This window comes from Chironomus tepperi, unplaced genomic scaffold, assembly GCF_022539635.2.
Source record: "Chironomus tepperi strain 1889 unplaced genomic scaffold, CSIRO-AGI_Ctep_v1 contig_74, whole genome shotgun sequence".
NCBI lineage: Eukaryota > Metazoa > Arthropoda > Insecta > Diptera > Chironomidae > Chironomus > Chironomus tepperi.
In genome coordinates, this window is record NW_027226196.1 from 2,010,094 (window position 1) to 2,027,789 (window position 17,696).

General features: G+C 31.0%; 1 protein-coding gene across 1 annotated transcript in view; it reads right to left on the reverse strand.

Moving 5' to 3' along the window:
- sfl (N-deacetylase and N-sulfotransferase sfl) overlaps positions 1 to 17,696 on the reverse strand; it is a 69,909-nt gene that overhangs the window by 34,246 nt on the left and 17,967 nt on the right. The window lies entirely within an intron of this gene.

Here is a 17,696-nt window from a genome sequence, read left to right on the forward strand (position 1 = left end):
ATTGAGGAGAGAATAGAGGGTTACATGAGAGTCGGTATGGATGTGTTTTGTAAGATCGAGATCGAGATTGGGATGCAGATTGAGGCAGCGATCGAAACCGGGACAGATACCGTGAAAGGGATTGGGATCGGATTGTGGACGTAAATCGAGATTAAAAGAGCAATTCTTCTTAGGCTTGGTATTGAGTTCTCTTAGATAGATTCAAAGGGGTTCCTTTCATAATTCTAAATCAAAATGTTATTTCAAGGATAAATTTATAAGCCACAAAATTTTGCTAATTGATGAATAAGTGGAGCTGACAACCAGAACAACCAGAACTCGAAAAAGACTCAGTTTTTTGTAATCAAGCTCTGTCCATAACACAACTCCTCTTCAATTCCAGCTTCAAATGTTCTTTTAATTCATAAGCATCTGACCTCTCCTGAACATCGTCTAACTCATCTGCACTCATATTTTCATAGCATCCCATTAAAACACTAAATTTCCCATTCCTATCTCTTCCACTAACATCCTTAAAATTCACATTTTCCTTAAAATTTCTCATTACTAAAATTAATTTTCATCGTGATGATGCAAAGCAGTCCCTAGAGGTTAATTTTCCTCTCACATATTTTCCTTGTTCATCCCCAACCATTTCAGTTCCCAAGAAAGAAAAAAAAAATAAAGTTCATTCATCACATTGTCCTTCTATTGAACTTTCATTTCAAGCATCCTCAATTAGTGAAATTAAAATTCATTTCGAAGAAAAAGAAAATTTAGTAAGATGACATGAAGAGGAAAAAAGCTGTTCAATTAGAGACCAATGATGGCAAATGAGGATGTACATGAAAAGGAAATTTGCCAATAATTATAGGTTATGGTACGTGCGGTACTTTATAGGCTAACTATGATTCTACATATTTCCTCAAAATATTGCATTTTCATTGATTTGATTGTTTAATTAGATGGAATATTCCATAACAATACGCAAATTTAATTAAACTATCAAGGCACAATAAACATGCGCATGTAGACGGTCCACACAAAAAAATTATAGCAATTAATTTAATTTTTAATTGGGAAACTGCTAATTTCATTAACATTTGACCGACTACATCGAAACATCGAAAATCGCTTTAAACAATTATGTAGGTATAAAATACATAATGTATGTCCTATATGGGATTCAACTGCACTTTGCAAATGTGATAAATATAAATTACTAAAAAAATTAATTCATTCTATATAGATGCAAAGTAAGTCAAGGGAGGCTGCCTTGTTAGTCATTCAAATTAATTTGATTTTACAGAATTTTGTTGCAAGCATTTTTGCCAATTTATGGCGCTCAATTTTTATTTATGTCCATGTGTGTGTGTGAAGCAAATAAATAAAAGTAGTCAATAAATAAAAATTTGACTTTTTAATGCAGTTTGCTGCTATTTTTTTTTTCTCACACTCACTGATTCGGATTAAAGATTTGTGTATTTGAGTTGTGGGGAGATTTATGGGATTCGATGTTTGCAGTGTTTTATGAAAATTTGCATTTAATGGAAATAAATTCATCCGGTTTTGTGGTCTTTGAGCTTGAACAAATTTTTATTTCCTTGAATATTTTTTTTTACGGTTGAATGGAATGGAATTTAACTTTTTTTTCCTCAATTTCAATTTCAAATCTTTATTCATAAAAGTTTTCGTCGATGAATAGGAAATTAAATTAATTTAAATACAATCAATTCATAAATTGAAATTCAAAACTTTCGGCGGATGTTGTGGGATTTAATTAGAAGTTTTAAAAGTTTATTTGTGGCACCTGATTGGCGCCGGATGTAAGAAATGATGATTTGTTGGTAGGATTACGATTTAATGCCTATATTTGACATAGTTAATGCTTTTACGTGTATTTATTAGTGTTAATCATTAGAGGAGCTCTATGGTCTTTTGAAAACGATTCCTATCACTCCTTTGAGTAGAAACATAGCCAGAGAAGCTAACCCCCTCCTCCCCTTGAGATGTTCCTGCTTCAAGTGACACGTAAATTATAAAGAAAATTCCTAGACACAATTTGAGATAATTTTGATACTCTAAAAACCAAAAAGTTGTCCTTCTGAGTTTGAACCTCCTAATTCCTTAATATTTGACATCTATCCATCCAATCACTCTTCAGGACACACGTCAATACTTTAAAAACTCAAAACTTCAACCGTCAAATCAGAAAACATCATCAACAGACACCTATATACACAAAATCAGTCACCCAGCATCCCAAATGATTGACAACAGCAATATAAAAATTCCTAAATTTAAATAACATAGTTAAATTAATTAAAAAGTCTGAAATCTGAGCAACAACACTAAATATCATTTTTCATTTTCAAAAAAAATAACCACCAATAAATTTTAACTCATCTGTATTTGAAATCCCCAAAAAATCTTCATAATTAACCAACGTAATTAACATCCTACACAAGGCATAAAGGCACAACATAGAGGTACATAATGTATATGTATATTTACGACAGAAACGGTTATACGGATAATTTGACATGCATTTATCTTCATTAGGATTATACAAAAATCTAAATAATCTTCGTACTAATCTTCGTAGTTGACAGAGATGAATTTATAGCTTAACAAAATGCGCTCTAAAATTGTCATTTACCAAAAACTTTACTTAATTTTCATTAATTTATTTTTGCGCTATGTTAGATATGGAAAAAGAAAAATTTGCACAAACAAATAAGCATATCCCATTATGCCTTGTTCAGCTTTCTTTCTCCTCCTTTTCGGCATGAAATGAACAAAAATAAATGGCGTGTAGCTTTACGCAAAACAACAAGGAATGAATGAGACGAGAATAAAAAAAAAAATTAGAACAGTCAAATAAATTTAGTCAGCTCTATTTATTTGGTTTAGCTTTCAATGAATAAAAAATTGAGAAAATGATTCCATAAAATAAATTTTCCACAAAAAAAAGAAGTTGAAAAATATTTAAAATTCAAAAAAGGGGCCTATTTGCGCGAGTAAGTGGATGGGCTGACAGATAAAATCTGCGGTTGTAATTCATGGCGAAGAAAATTAAACGAGAGTAGCTGAAGAGCGAACCTTTAAGCACATTACATGAAATGAATTTTAAATGGATGGATGGAATGAGAAATGAATGAAAAATGTTTTAATACATAAATATACACAAATTTGTTAGAACGTTTTTTGATCGAGAAGTGATGCTGATACTCGTGTCTTGACTGTCTGTTTGTCAGGGTGTCGTTGATCTGTCAACTGATCTATCTGTCCTATCTGTCCTCTCTGTCTTATCTGCCATATCTTCCATATCTGCCATATCTTCCATATCTGCCATATCTGTCCTATCTGTCCAATCTGTCCTATTTTTTTATCTCTGACTGTCTTAATGCAACCCCCTTAGAAATGCGCCTTAAAATCCCTACATTTAGGACTTTATTACTTGATTTTCTTCTTCAACCAGAAGTGGCAACTTCCGTCAAAGCCACAGCAATAAATACATAAGGAAAGGCAACACAAAATGTTAATTGAAATCTCTATTCAGTCGACAGCTTTCTTGGTGTTTTAAAAGATTAATTCTTCAAATCTCTCGCCGATGATATTATGAAAATTTCGTGTGGCTCTTCTGTTCTTCACGTTATTGTTATTGTTCAACGGGGGTGTAATTCAAAAAAGAAGAGAAGAAAAAAAAATCCAATTCCATTTAACAATATCTATTTATGATGGGAGATGGAGAAGCAACAGCAAAAAAGTAGCGACATTAAAGGCAAACACAAGTTCCTTCTTCTTCCTATTCATCTTATTCTTATTGTTCGTTTTCTCCTTTCGGATGATGAAAAAGATGTGAAAAAAGTGAGACAAGACAAAAAAAAATTGGAGATAAAAAAAGAATCCAACAAGTTTTGATGGTTATTGTTAGATAACTTTTTATATCGAAAATGACGCAGTTTCCATTTGTGAAAATATATTATTTTTTAATCTTGTTTATCACTGTGAATATCGCAATTAATTTTAAATTGAAATTTGCATGTTCTGTTGTTGGAATTCTTAGAACTCAGAACGAAATGAAAGCGTCTTAATTTGGAATGCTTTGAATTTATTAAGTTATAAAGATCTGAAGATTAATGAAGTTTTTTTAAGAATTTTGAAGAATTTTTGCAGACTTTTAATGAAGTTTTGAGATTTTCATACTTAATTTGTGAGTTATGCTGTGTATTCTATGTTTATTACTGTAGATTTTGCAATTCCTGATTAGATTATTGTATTTATTGGTATATTTGGTCGAAATTGACTGTATAGACAACATAATCAATCCAATAAACCTCAAATGAAGTTCCTCTTAATCCAAAATCCGACATAATTCCCAAAATATCCCCCAAAATGACTTCAAATAAACACAAATGTGCTAAATATTCATGAAAACTTTACAAAACTATTTTCATTCACAAAAATACCAAAATGAAAAGGAACCAACAAGAATTTAATCAATTCAAAATACATTAAAGTCTCTCACAAACTCATAATCCCTTTTTAAGTCCTAGAATTAACGTCAAGGTTGAAAGCGATACAATCAGACTTATAGAAACTATATAGTTGAACTTTTGCCAAAAAAGAACTTACGACAGAACTGTTTTATGTCTATTAGCATTTACATTATCATAATCCAAAAAAATCTAAAATTCACTTAATATAATTATGAGAGCTAAAAATTGACAGTCGAATAGACAGACATAATGCATAAAGCAACAGTCACTTGGTGGGAATAATGTTAATGTTATTATTTCTTATAAGACACATAAGAGTGAATCGAATAACGATAATAAAATCTAATTTATGTGCGACTTTAGTGTCATGTGTTTATTTTTTCGTTTTAAAAATTTGTCGCCTTTTTAGATTATTGTCGTCGACACTACTCGCGCAAGATATATCTCCCGTTCAGTTCCACACACTTACGTGTCATATAATACACAAATGTGACAGAACTCCAATTAAATTCCTTTCGTTCTTCTTCTTTTTTTGTCGCCATATGTTTTTGATATTTAAATTTATTTTTTTTATTATTCATTCTATCACGATACATTAATTTGCCTTTTCATCTTGTTTCCATATCTACCTCTATTTACTCTACAGCTATTCCTATTAATTTATATGTCTGTATACATGTAGATCATCCAAAATGTGAATGAATGCATTTTTTAAATTAAAAAATACATTTCTCGCGTATTCTCTATTCAACTTGTAATTTATGCAGCTCTGCACAGTCAGACAAAATAAACATAATCATTTTGAACGTGCGTGATGAAGACTTTACTACTGGCGGTTGTTATTATTTTGCTATATAAATCATGAATTGTGTTTATTTTAATTTTAAAAACTTTTTGATTAACATTCTTGTGTTCATTAATTTCTTCCCTTTAGGGTTTTGTTCATGAAATACACTTTATGAATATCCACTCACGCATATGGGTATGAAGTATAGCATTTGCTACTGCTTGTGCTGTTCATAATTCTCTCTTATTCCTTTATGTCTTTATGAATATAAATTTTCTTGAGTGTTTCTGTTATGTCTATTTGTCATTTGTCTTGTGAATGTACTTCTGTTGTGAGAGTTTTGAGTTTTTGAGTATCTAATTAAATTTTATGGTTTTGAGACTCAACTTCAGATTCATTGAGTCATGGAATTTTCTGAACTTTTAACTGCCTAATTTAAAACAATTTTAAAAATAATTCTTATGAATGTTTGCTATGATTTAATTTAATTTAATCTTGAACATTGAAGAGTCAGAATAGAGAGCAATATGTGATATCAAGTTATATGTAGGGCAATTCGCTAGAATATGTGATAGTAAAGCGTGACTACAAGCCAGAAGTCTGATTGAAGACGTGAGTTTGATTCTTAAAAGAAGTTTCAATGGGAATTGGACCAAGTTTTATCTACAGTTTCTAGAAACACAGATGCAGCCTAGAAATTTGAGTAAATTCCCAAACCTCAGATCTATGTAGATTCTACATTGTAGATCCTTGTGGGCAGTTTAAGAGCCTGTTTATTCTAAATATAACGCTTATCTAAGAGCCTACTCGTGAGTGCTCGTCTCAGCTTGTTCAACTCTTAAGATCATGCTCCTTACCTGCTAGGTATATTCTCAATAATTTATCAACAGCACTTATGTTTTTTGAGATTATTAGCCAGCACTTTCCTTGAATTCACCTCATTTATTCACAACTCCTTCATTGAAATCTAATTTAAATAAGCCTCTTTTCAAATCTCACTCAACCATGTTTGACAGACAACCAAACTAGTTCATGTATGAATTTCTTTAAATTAGAACGAAAAAAGAAGAAAAATTGAATCGTAAACACTTCCCTGTTTGAGTATGCTACATAATTAAAAGAAAATTTCTTAAAGATTTTTTTATTTCTTGAGATTTTTTACTCTGTTATTCTAAGCCAATCTGCTACATGCAGATACGGTACAGAGGAACAAAATAAGAGTAAAAGGGGGTTTTATGAAAGAAAATTTTCTTCTAACTCATTTGAAGTGTAAACACCTTGAAGGAAAATTAATTACTTACTGTGTGAGTCAAAAGGCACAGAAATGAATAAGAGAGGTATGGTTAGAAGTCTGCTTAAGAGCTCTACTTTTATGATACGTTGGATAGAAGTGAAATATATTTTTCTAGAAATGAGAAAAAAAAGATATTTTTTTGTGTATGGGTATTTCAGGAAAAGGGTAACTTATCAAGTCGGAATTTACATGGATGAAGAAATAATTCTACAGAAAATTTGCCACAAAAGTTTTTATGTGTACGTTTTACTACGTCTATGCAGATTTCTAATATGCATGAGTTTATAAATAAATTTCATGTAGCTTCTTTTATGGTAATTTTCTTGAAGTCAGAGTGAAGATTAATATGGATACAGTGAGAGACTGTTGGGATGTTATGTAACTGTGGCTAAGGATGGGCAGTTTTGGAATGGATGTCAGATTGGAGCTGTATGCCATTCTAAGGGATTGTTTGAAGATTACGTAACAATTAGGGCAAAATGGGAAGAGGAAGTGGAGCAATCTGTGATTAGTCGACCGTATATCTAGTTATAAACTTGATAAATTTGGAAAGTTCATAAAATATCAAGTTTATTGTTAAATACAAGGTCGTCTAATCGAAATCTGGACCACTCGGGTATAAGAATCAAATTTTGTAAGGCAAAGTCATCTTAAGTTGACCCAACTGCATATAAAATTCGGATCAACTTAGCAAGAGTGTTTCAGCATGTCCGTACAACTCCCAAAAATATACGAGACCATAATTTACATTTCCCCAAGGATATTGAATATGTTTACTGTTTATGATGCCCATTCGACCTTGTCTAGTCCTTTTAATTTACATTTCATTCCCCAAATATGCCGTGAATTCCTAATAAATACATTAATAAAATTGCGATTGAGGATGCTCATCGATCCACAAAATGTTATTCTTAATTTTACCAACATCATCATCAACATTATCGTCAACATGTTCATTAAATTCTCACCATAAAAAAGAAATCTGTAAAACATTTACTTGCTCGTAAACATTTTCCACTTCCCATACATAAATCTATGAGAAATATAAATAAATACTTAAAAAATTAGGTTAAAGTATTTATTTTCATGAATATTCATTCATACATCACCGATAAATATCGCATGTTGAACCTATTCAACCCAAAAAAAGGAAAAAAGAATCTGATACATATTATTTATATATTTTCATTTGTAACCGCATAAATGAGGCAGAAAAGAAGAGCCATAAGAATTCAATATATCTTATAAACATCCGTACAGGAAGGAAGAGAAAGGCAGTGAAAGAAAATTTGTTGTGACATTTTTCGATAAAAAATTCATAAGACATACAACAGACATTCCACGAGTGCCCATTGGGACTAATGAGTTAGTTTTAATTATTCATTTGATATTTAATGATACATAATTGCTTACAGGCTGCTTAAATCATTTAGGTAATATATGAGTGAGCGATCGTCAGGGACTGAAACTTTAGTCATCCTCAATGCTCAATATTTGAGTATTTTAAAAAATATTCGGTACTCAACACTAATTTAATAACTCATATGCATAATTAACTTATCTTCAATACGTAACACTCGAACCCACTTGAGATACTTAATGTATTTCAAGTCATTCAATACTCGAGTAATAAAAAATCGATCGAGTGTCAATCCCTGATCTTCATGGCACTTATTGTAGTGCGTGTATAAAATGTGACAGAAAATTATTTATTTAAGTTCCTCCAAAGCGAGTTTGTCTTCGATTTTAGAAGAACACTAGTGGACGAATACAGCTTGGTACCAGTGGACAAAATTCCAATTTAGTGGACAAAAATACGTTAGAACTTGACATCAATAGGATTGCGTTTGGTATCGGAAATTGGCGAGTGGAAGCAAGCGACTCTGTTGGGAGATCATGGATCACAATTGATCTGTACGACCAGTGAAGTAAGTAAGTAAGTCAGACATCAATACTACATTAATGTATCATTAACTTAGTTATAACGCATTTATGTCTACTTTCTAGTGAAATTCGATGCTTAATCCAGCTCAAACCTTTAACTACATAGAAGTCCATGATAGTTTGAATGAGTATCCTCAAAGTATACCCTTTGTCTTTTAGAGTAAATGAACCTAATGTCAACTTTGCACCAGACATTTTCAATTTGTACTGTCTATGTCAAAATTGACACAAATTGAGTATAAATTCAAGCGTACCCACCTAAAAGCAATTGAAACCAACTTCAAAGAGCATTATACAGCTTCAAGCCAATTTCTTCATTTATTAATATTAAATGCCATAACTCTTAAGTCTTTTGAATTTTTTGAAACAAAAATTATTGTTTTACATCTAAAAAATTTTCTGCTTTACGATTTTATATAAAAGAAGCAGCTAAGAATTTAATGCATACTGAGAAAGTTAATAAATCTGTTTGATTGTCATACCACATAGCGACAGCAGTAAAATTTTTCGCTAAAATATTCAGCATATCTTTTACAATCTTCACGGGTTGTTAGGAAATTAAGAAATTGAAATTTTTCATCTTAAAAAAATGCTTAAAAAAATTTTGAGATTCATGTGACGTTAAATTCTTAGAAAATCCTCAATTAGTCAAGCAGTCGTCATACATTTTCAAGCCTGATATACCTAACAATACTTCTTATCCTTAAGTACCGTAAAAAATATATATTCTAACAAAATATAAGTCAGTGAGATATGTTATGCGAAATATTCTCATAAAGATGATGTCTACAGGAAATGGAATGTTAAAAAAAGAAGGAAAAGGAACAGAAAAAACGTAGGCAAGTATTTTGTCAATGGCCTTCATTTGTGATAAAGGAGAGAGATAAAAGCTACCGAAAGGGAAGCAAAAAAATTTTCAGTCCTTAATCACATACGTAAGAATAAACGTATGATGCTTATAAGACATCGACCCATTTTTATGCGCATTTTTCAAAAGGACTGCGACATTTCATTATGTCCATTTTTGGGACAGGTAAAAATTCCAACATGGCAATTTTGGTATGCATGAATCTTCACAATTTTTATTGTTTGGGGTTGTTCAGTTATTACGTAACGTGAAGGATTTCGGCTCATCTCTCTACCTCCTTCACATCACGTCTCATTCTTCGCGGTGTAGCGTCCAGTAAGAGCATTACATAACGTAACAAGCATTTGCCCCCATATTCAAATAACCCAAAATCTCTAAATTCAATTGTCCATGAATGCGCTAAGCTTATCTTTAATTCAACAACTCTTGAACTCGTTTGTCCATTTAGAAATTTTTGTATGTCTTGTATGTCTCACAAATATGTACACAATTCACATATATTTTTGTCATTCTTATTCCGAATATAATGGATGAATAAATGAATGACCATATCTACATATTATCGCAATAATAAGAAATAATAATAATAGTGATTCCATAAAGGAAGCAACATTCATAAAATTCAGAAATGATTTTTCATCAAATGATGAAACATGAAACATGGAAAAAGTAGGATAAAGCACCAGACATAGAATTATACCTGAGAAAAAAAAAATTATTATTATCACGTAGAATCCATTAAGGCATTTAACATATGTATAAAGCGGAAAGATACCCATAAAGCTAAGCAGAGGAAGTTGAAGCCCATAAAAATTCTTTTAATATAATAATATTGTCTTGTGTGTGCATGGGTGCTAAATGCTAATCTCATTCATTCACTTTAAACTTTATCGTCTTCTCTCCTCTCTTCTTTTTCTTTTTTTTCTCGGCTCGGAAGAACTACTTTGCCTTCTTCTATTGCTACTGATGATGCTGGAAAGTTTTTCTTTTTATATTCAATGAATAACATTTTTTGTCATACAAATGTGCCTCATTTTTAAGAAGATGAGACTAAAATATCCATCTTTTTACAGGCCCGGGTAGTGAATGGGATTGCTGGTATGGGGTGCCTTGACTTTAGAGCATAATAAAGGTTCATTGAGGTGTCTTTCGTTCTAATGATTGAATGACCTTGAAAGAACAATTAGGAATTATTGACAGGTAATGACGGTCATGTTATGGCCCATAAAGGAACAAAAGGTCATGTTAACAGTAAGAAAGTACCTCATCAATTGAAAAGTCTGAATTCTAAAAAATTAAGGCACTTCAAGTTCTTACTCTCATTTTCTAGACCTTATGATAATTTGTCATGGATTCAGACCTAAAGAAGATCCATAATTGTAATAATTGGACCTTCTACTCTTTCATCCCACGCTAAATGGCATAAGCTATTGACTTCTCCAACTCATCTTCACACTTGCCATTCAATAATTCCATTTGAATCACACAATATCCCCTATTCACTAAGCATGACTAATAAACAGGTGTTAACTCACACCATATGGCACCAAAATCATGTGCTGTTCGGTCCCCACATACATGCGATGCTGACTAAGGAAAGAATTTTTAGATGACGATAATGAAGTAGAAAATGAATGAGTAGAGTCAACAGAACATATAATTTTCATCTATGTGACGATAGAGTGGAATGAATATAAATTAATAGAGAGTAAAAATTTATTTATGATAATTTATGCAAAGCTTTTTCAATAATTAGACACAACACACTTCATAATTTTGTCTTTTTTATCTCCATCCCATCCATAATCATTTTTATATCAAATTTATGATAAAATTATATATTTTATTTTATTGTGTGATGTTTGTATATGAACGAGATAAGCTATTAAATTTTTGATATTATATGCAAACAGGTTTAAATATTCCCTGCATCAGACGATACTGGCCTTCCACTTTATCGCATTATTTTTGTTTATCCAGATTATTATATGGATCAATTAGGAATTTTTATTGATGCTGTTATGGATTCTTTTTAAGTCTTATTATCTGCAGCGGCTGTTTAAAAAAGAATAAATTTTGTGTCTGGAAGGTGTGGATTTTTTGGAGATTTTTTTAATGATATCAACATCAATTTTGTTATTTTTCTGATTCAGAATATTTGATTTTTGCTGTGTTTTTAAATGCGCAAAATTGAGTCCAATTTTTCACGGATCAATTTAAAAATTTTTATGTAAACTTTTTCAGATTAGATAAATTACGCGAATTTCTTGTTGTTTATTCAAACAATTGCAAAAAAGTGAATGGGAATTATAATGGAATTTTCGGGATTATGTGTTCAAGTTGTCTATTCTATGGAAATCATGAAGACAAGCTAGTGGTCAAAGATTTCCGGCACTCACAAAGATTTGAAAGAATGTAAGCTCAATGTGGAGATAGAGAATTTGTACAAACAAGGCTACAGACCCAGTAATAGAGTCAGGTGGAAAGCCTTTTGTTGAATCCACAAAGGAGCATGGTTAAGAAAGTAAGAAATATTGTCGAATGCTTTGTTGAAGCTCCAAAAAGCATAAATCAGTTGATCGTTCAAAATCCAACACCATGCCAGAATCACGGTAATCAGTTGCTGGATTTTGGATCTGTTAATTGATTTGTGCTATTTTAGATCTCAATCCCCTGCTAACTCATCACGGTACCATGTAAACATGTTCATTGTCTGTAAGATTACATATGTAGCATTTTACCCCAATATTTTCCTATTTTCTGAACATACTGTACTCAAAATAAGTGCAACTGGCTTTAAAAACTTCATTTTCTAGATGACCTATGTTATAATCGACCCCCATCTGTGTAAATTTATCAAAAACTTCCCATCACTCGTGTACAATATTTATAAAAATTAGATCTATTACTTTCAATTTGTTTGTCAGTATTTTCCTCACATTTTCCAGATGCCCTCATTCCCATGGAGTGTGTTTGCTTAAAAACATTCAATTTTGATGGAAATTTTTTTTTTCGAAACAGATTTTTTCCATTTCTTTTCATTGAAAAACTTCCAACAAAATACCACAAAATTTTGATAACAAGATAAAGAAGAGAGGCTTAAAAATTCTCATTTAATTGAATTGAATGCGTGACAGTAATATCACTAAATTGCTGTATTATATCCATGATTTATTATTCAAATGTGACATTGAAAGCCAGCCAATAAGCTACAGTCAAGCTTGCAAATACCAATTCAAATATTTTCTCTAAGCCAACATATTCGGATGTAAATATTCGTACTGTAAAATACAATTAAATCCATTCTTTTTCAAGGCTGCATAAAAATTGGCAATTTTTTTTGGTGTCTTTAGGTTGAAAGAAGATCTTAAAATGTCTCGTTTAAGAACGGAAGCACGACGTGTAGTAAAAAAATCTCAATTTCAGATATTGAATTTCATATCAGCAAGAATTTTTAATCTTTCCATTACGGTGATGAGGGGTTCTGAAGAATGTGAAGTTTGGTATGCTTGCATGTGTTTTGGGTTTAATGTGAAAGTTCTTGGAATGTTTGACGTTGGGACATGAAGTGAAATTCGAGTGAGTGGGGCTGAGCTAATAGGATGTATGCATTGGATGCAAATTGAAGGGGCTTTTGTGGTCAAGCTACCCGCTTTTTGTCAAAATCTTCAATTTGCAAGGATTTTTTGCCAGTTTTTCGTAAAAAAAACCCAATTATTCCCAAAATATTTGTGATTCATACAATAAACACCTCAAATTGTACCTTCGTACCACCCCTGATATGTATAAGTATCTATAAGTCCCTCAATGAAATTGCAAATTCCAAATAGACTCAATTATTGAACGAATCCAAAAAAGTATCAATATTCTCCCAATTCCCTCCAATTTAATAGCTCAAAAGCACCAGAAGCCCTAAAAATGCTTTTTCATATGAAAGGATATTAGAACAAAATAACATTCCAAATAAGCATAACAAGCCACAGGAGAAGAAAAAAAAAATTCACGTACATTCTCCATCCACCAAAAAAAAATAACATTTTCTATATCTTCTTATATCTCCGATATAGATCTATATGATGATGGCGGTGTCATATTTCAAGCTTCTGTATTTCTGCCGGTATAAGGTAAACAATTCTCTAATGAAAATTATTTTGCTGCCTTGAGTTGTTTGCTGAGAGAAAAAAGTAAGTGAGAGAGAAAAAGTTATTTTTCTACAAATTTTTGTTTTGCTTTTCTTTTTACACTCGGTACACTTGTGCGACGCACACATTAATTTATTTAAGAATTATGAGATGAAGTTTCATTCTTTTGATGAATTTCGTGAGGCATTTTGTAAGAAGGAGGAAAGTGAAATTATAATTAAATGTGTATACATATGTTCATAAAACAACTTTTCCTCATTCTTTTTCCTAATTTTAATTTTTATTATCCACACATAGTTGAGCTACAGCATGCAATAAAGTTTCAGCTTCTTCTTTTCTTGTCGTATGCGATGAAAATTTTTCAAATATTTTAATATTAAAATTTTTCTTACTCATTTCCCCTCTTCAAATCTGTAAACATAGATGATGAAACATGAATAAAAAGAGTCAAGGCTTTTTCACTTCATCTACTTAATTTATGGTTCTATTGTAAATTAATTTAATTGAAAATTCTGAATGAGTGTTGATAAAAATTAATAGATTTTTCATTTTGTATCCAAAAACGACCTCCATGCCGTTACTTAATGAACTTGAAAATATATATAAACACTTTATGTGACAAATTTATAGACCAGTGTCATAAAAAAAAAGTTGAAACGACAATATATGGCCAAACATTAAACAGAAAAAAAAAACTTTTGTGACTCAATAATTAAAAGCAAAAAATTTACGTACGGAATCATATTTCATATATCATACATATGGCTGTACAAATGGACTCATGTTGATTCAGTTTATGATTGTAAAGTTACAGTTGTTCTTTGCACTTTGCATTGCAATGTGGATTTTTTGGTATTGGATGGATGTGGAATTTTTTTGTTTGTTATAAATTTCAGCAGATTTTTTGTGCATTGTTTCCAATTCAAATTGATTTAATGAATGATGAAAATCTTGTTGTTGAATTATTAACATGGAATTGAATTTTCTGTAGGATATTTTGCAGTTTTATTTGTACAAAAATCACGTATGTAACTGACACAAAAACCTAATTTTTTAAATTCCAAATCCCGAGTGATTCAGGCTGTGACTTACACAAATATCAAGTTTATAATTAGACATTCTGCACCGAAAATCGACAATTTGCACCCCGATTGTCACAGGCTGTGATAAACAAGCTTTAAACTTGATATATCATGACAATTTAAAGCCCATTCTCCTCAACAATAAATGAGAATATTTAAATAAAATCATAAATATATCAAACTCAATTTAAACCTTAATCCCTTAAATCCTCCATCTTAATTTTCCAACCCATTCTCTTTAAATGCTCCAAATCGAAAAGTGGATCAACAAATATTGTCAAACAAATATTCTCTTCCAAGCACTAAAACAAAAACAAGATCATCAATTTATAATATAATGTTCAACTTTATAGAAAGACGGAGCCATATCGATTGAAATTAGTAAACAAAGAAACACTTAAGTCAATAGTTTGTTCCTCAAAACGATCTGATTCAATTGATTTTCTATGAAGTTTTTCCTTTGAGGATGTTGATGTTGTCAATTTAGTTTTGGTGTTTAAGAAAAAGTTTTTTTTTGGATTGATTACTTTAACTTTTTTTTTGCTTTATCCGCTTTTGTTTGAGGGGGTCTAAATGAATTGGGATTTTGTTGTATTTTCAAAGCTGATTCAGATCTTATTATAAGCTGTAAGTCAAGGCTAAAGCGAAAGTTTTGAAGAATTGATAATTTAATCTCATTCTGTAAATTATCACTAGTTGTACGATGCAAATAATGAGCAAATATGAATCTGCCTTAAAAAATAAACAGCTATAGTGTATTTTTATGTGAAATTTCTATACATTCTCTTCTACTTGGGAGGTCTAAAATACATTGAGATGTCAATTTTGTGTGACAAAAGGTTTTGTAAAATTTTTAGGTCTTGATTTTCGTGTGAATTCTTAGAGTTTCTCTATTCTGACTAGAATATTAGACTTTCTAAGATAAACTCAAGAAACTGACCCAAAAATGCATAAAAACAGCTAAATCAGCATTCAAAATCTAGTCTTAAATTAGCACCAAACTATGATTACCTCAATTTACACTTTCCTATCCTCAGCTTAATATACTTTCCATGACATAACCTCAAATAATCCAAAAATATACAAATCTAGCACAAAATTCTATGCAAAATAAAATTTATTAACTTCCCAAAAAATAAAATAACATTTTTGATAACCCAAAAAAGAAACTTGTTGACTATTTCTGAAAAAAGCAATAATTTGCACATTTTTATGACTAATTTTATGCTTTTTGAATCAAATACGGCAACTGACTAATGAATAAATGAATTTTCCGATCGTTGATTCATTCGACAAAATCTTTAGCAAAATTTTAAGCAATAGATTATTCAGAGAATCAAAAAAAAACTTTATGGGACCTCACACTCTATAAAAGAGCAATAAGATTTCATCACCATAATCTCATTTTCAAAAAAAAAAAAAAAATGTGTGTGAGCAAATATACCAAAACAAATAAAATAAACTTCCAACTCTACAAAATAGCAAAGTGCCTATCGGAAGGAGATTTTTCTACTATTTACACATGACAAGTAAGGCAGTTTAGGGGTTTTCTTTATCTTAAACATATAACAAGAATATAAAACACTTTACGATAAAACTAAGTAGAAGTGCCATAATCTGTTGAAAGCCGACAACCACAAAATATTTTATGAAAAAATACAAAAGAAAAGTTTATCATCTCGAAGAGGAAAATTTTCAATATTTTCCAAAAAATAAGGAATTTTTGGATGTTGAGTAGGAACCAACAAAAAGAGATTTTTATTGGCATCGAATAACAGCTTAATTAATTCTAATTTTTTTCTGAGATATTTTGTGGCTTTTGAAGTTTTAGTAAATTACAAGGAATTTCTTGGTAACTTCTTGATGTGTAATTTAGGTTGAATATTGTTGAATATTGAGGATATTTGAGTAGATTTAATGTTTCTGTTTAATGGATTTTAATTAAAAATTGAAGTAAATAGGTCAACTTGGTTGAGGAATCCATAGATGACGTCTTTTAAGCATTGAATGCTGTGTCTCATTTTCAATTAGATAGAAATGCTTTTAATGAGTTAGAAGGCTATTAAATGTCAGAATCGACAGTCTCGAGTAACACAAAGTAGAACGAAGAGTCTATATTGAGTCCATACTGATTCTAAACAGATTCTTAACTCTGTGTGGCTTCTAAATGAAGGATTGTGAATTTTAGGAATGAACTACATGCATTTTGTAAGATATTGATAATTGACAAGTGACAGCAAGTCATAGAACCAGCTATAGGCCCCAAATAAGCCTTCCTTAATTCAGTGAATCACAATTGGTAATTAGCAAGTGGCAGCAAGTGATAGAACCAACTTAAGGTTCCAACTAAGTCTTCCAAAGTTCCGTGAATCATGATTGATAATTGGCAAGTGGCAGCAAGTCATAGAACCAACTTAAGGTCCCAACTAAGCCTTCCTTAGTTCCTTGAACATCAGACGATCTTTACGACCAGCAAAATAAATAAACAAGCAATAATAAATGCCCTAAATTGCTCCAAAAAATATTTCCACACACAAATATCAATTCAATTTCAATGTAACTGTTGCTATGAAAGCATTATATACACATCAAAAAAAGCCGATAGCTTTAATATTTCCTAGCAACTTGAAATGCTTCGTATCTGACATAACATCAAACCAAGTATGCCTAACATTTTATTACTGAATTATTTATGCAACATTCTGTCAGTATATATGATATGTATCATAAAATTCTCAAAAGATATTCAATTAATCCTGCCTTTAATTCAATTTTTTTGTGTGGAGCTAATGAAATGCCTTGAAGATTTTATTTTAGTTCATTAAGCAACTCACATGTCAGGCATTAAATTAAGGACGACAATGTGCCATTTTTGCGTGAAATTAAGCAACTCTTCTGGGATAAAGGCAAGAAAAAAAAGTGGTATTTTTAGTGTAACGAACGAAAAATCTCATTGTGCTTAATGCCACACAACCGCCCTTCATTTTTACCGTTAAGGTGAGGAAGATTTAATGGTTATTGTTATGGAATATCTCGGTATTATTCACATGAACGGCATGAAAATCAAAGATAACTGCGAAATTTGCAAAAATTATTTT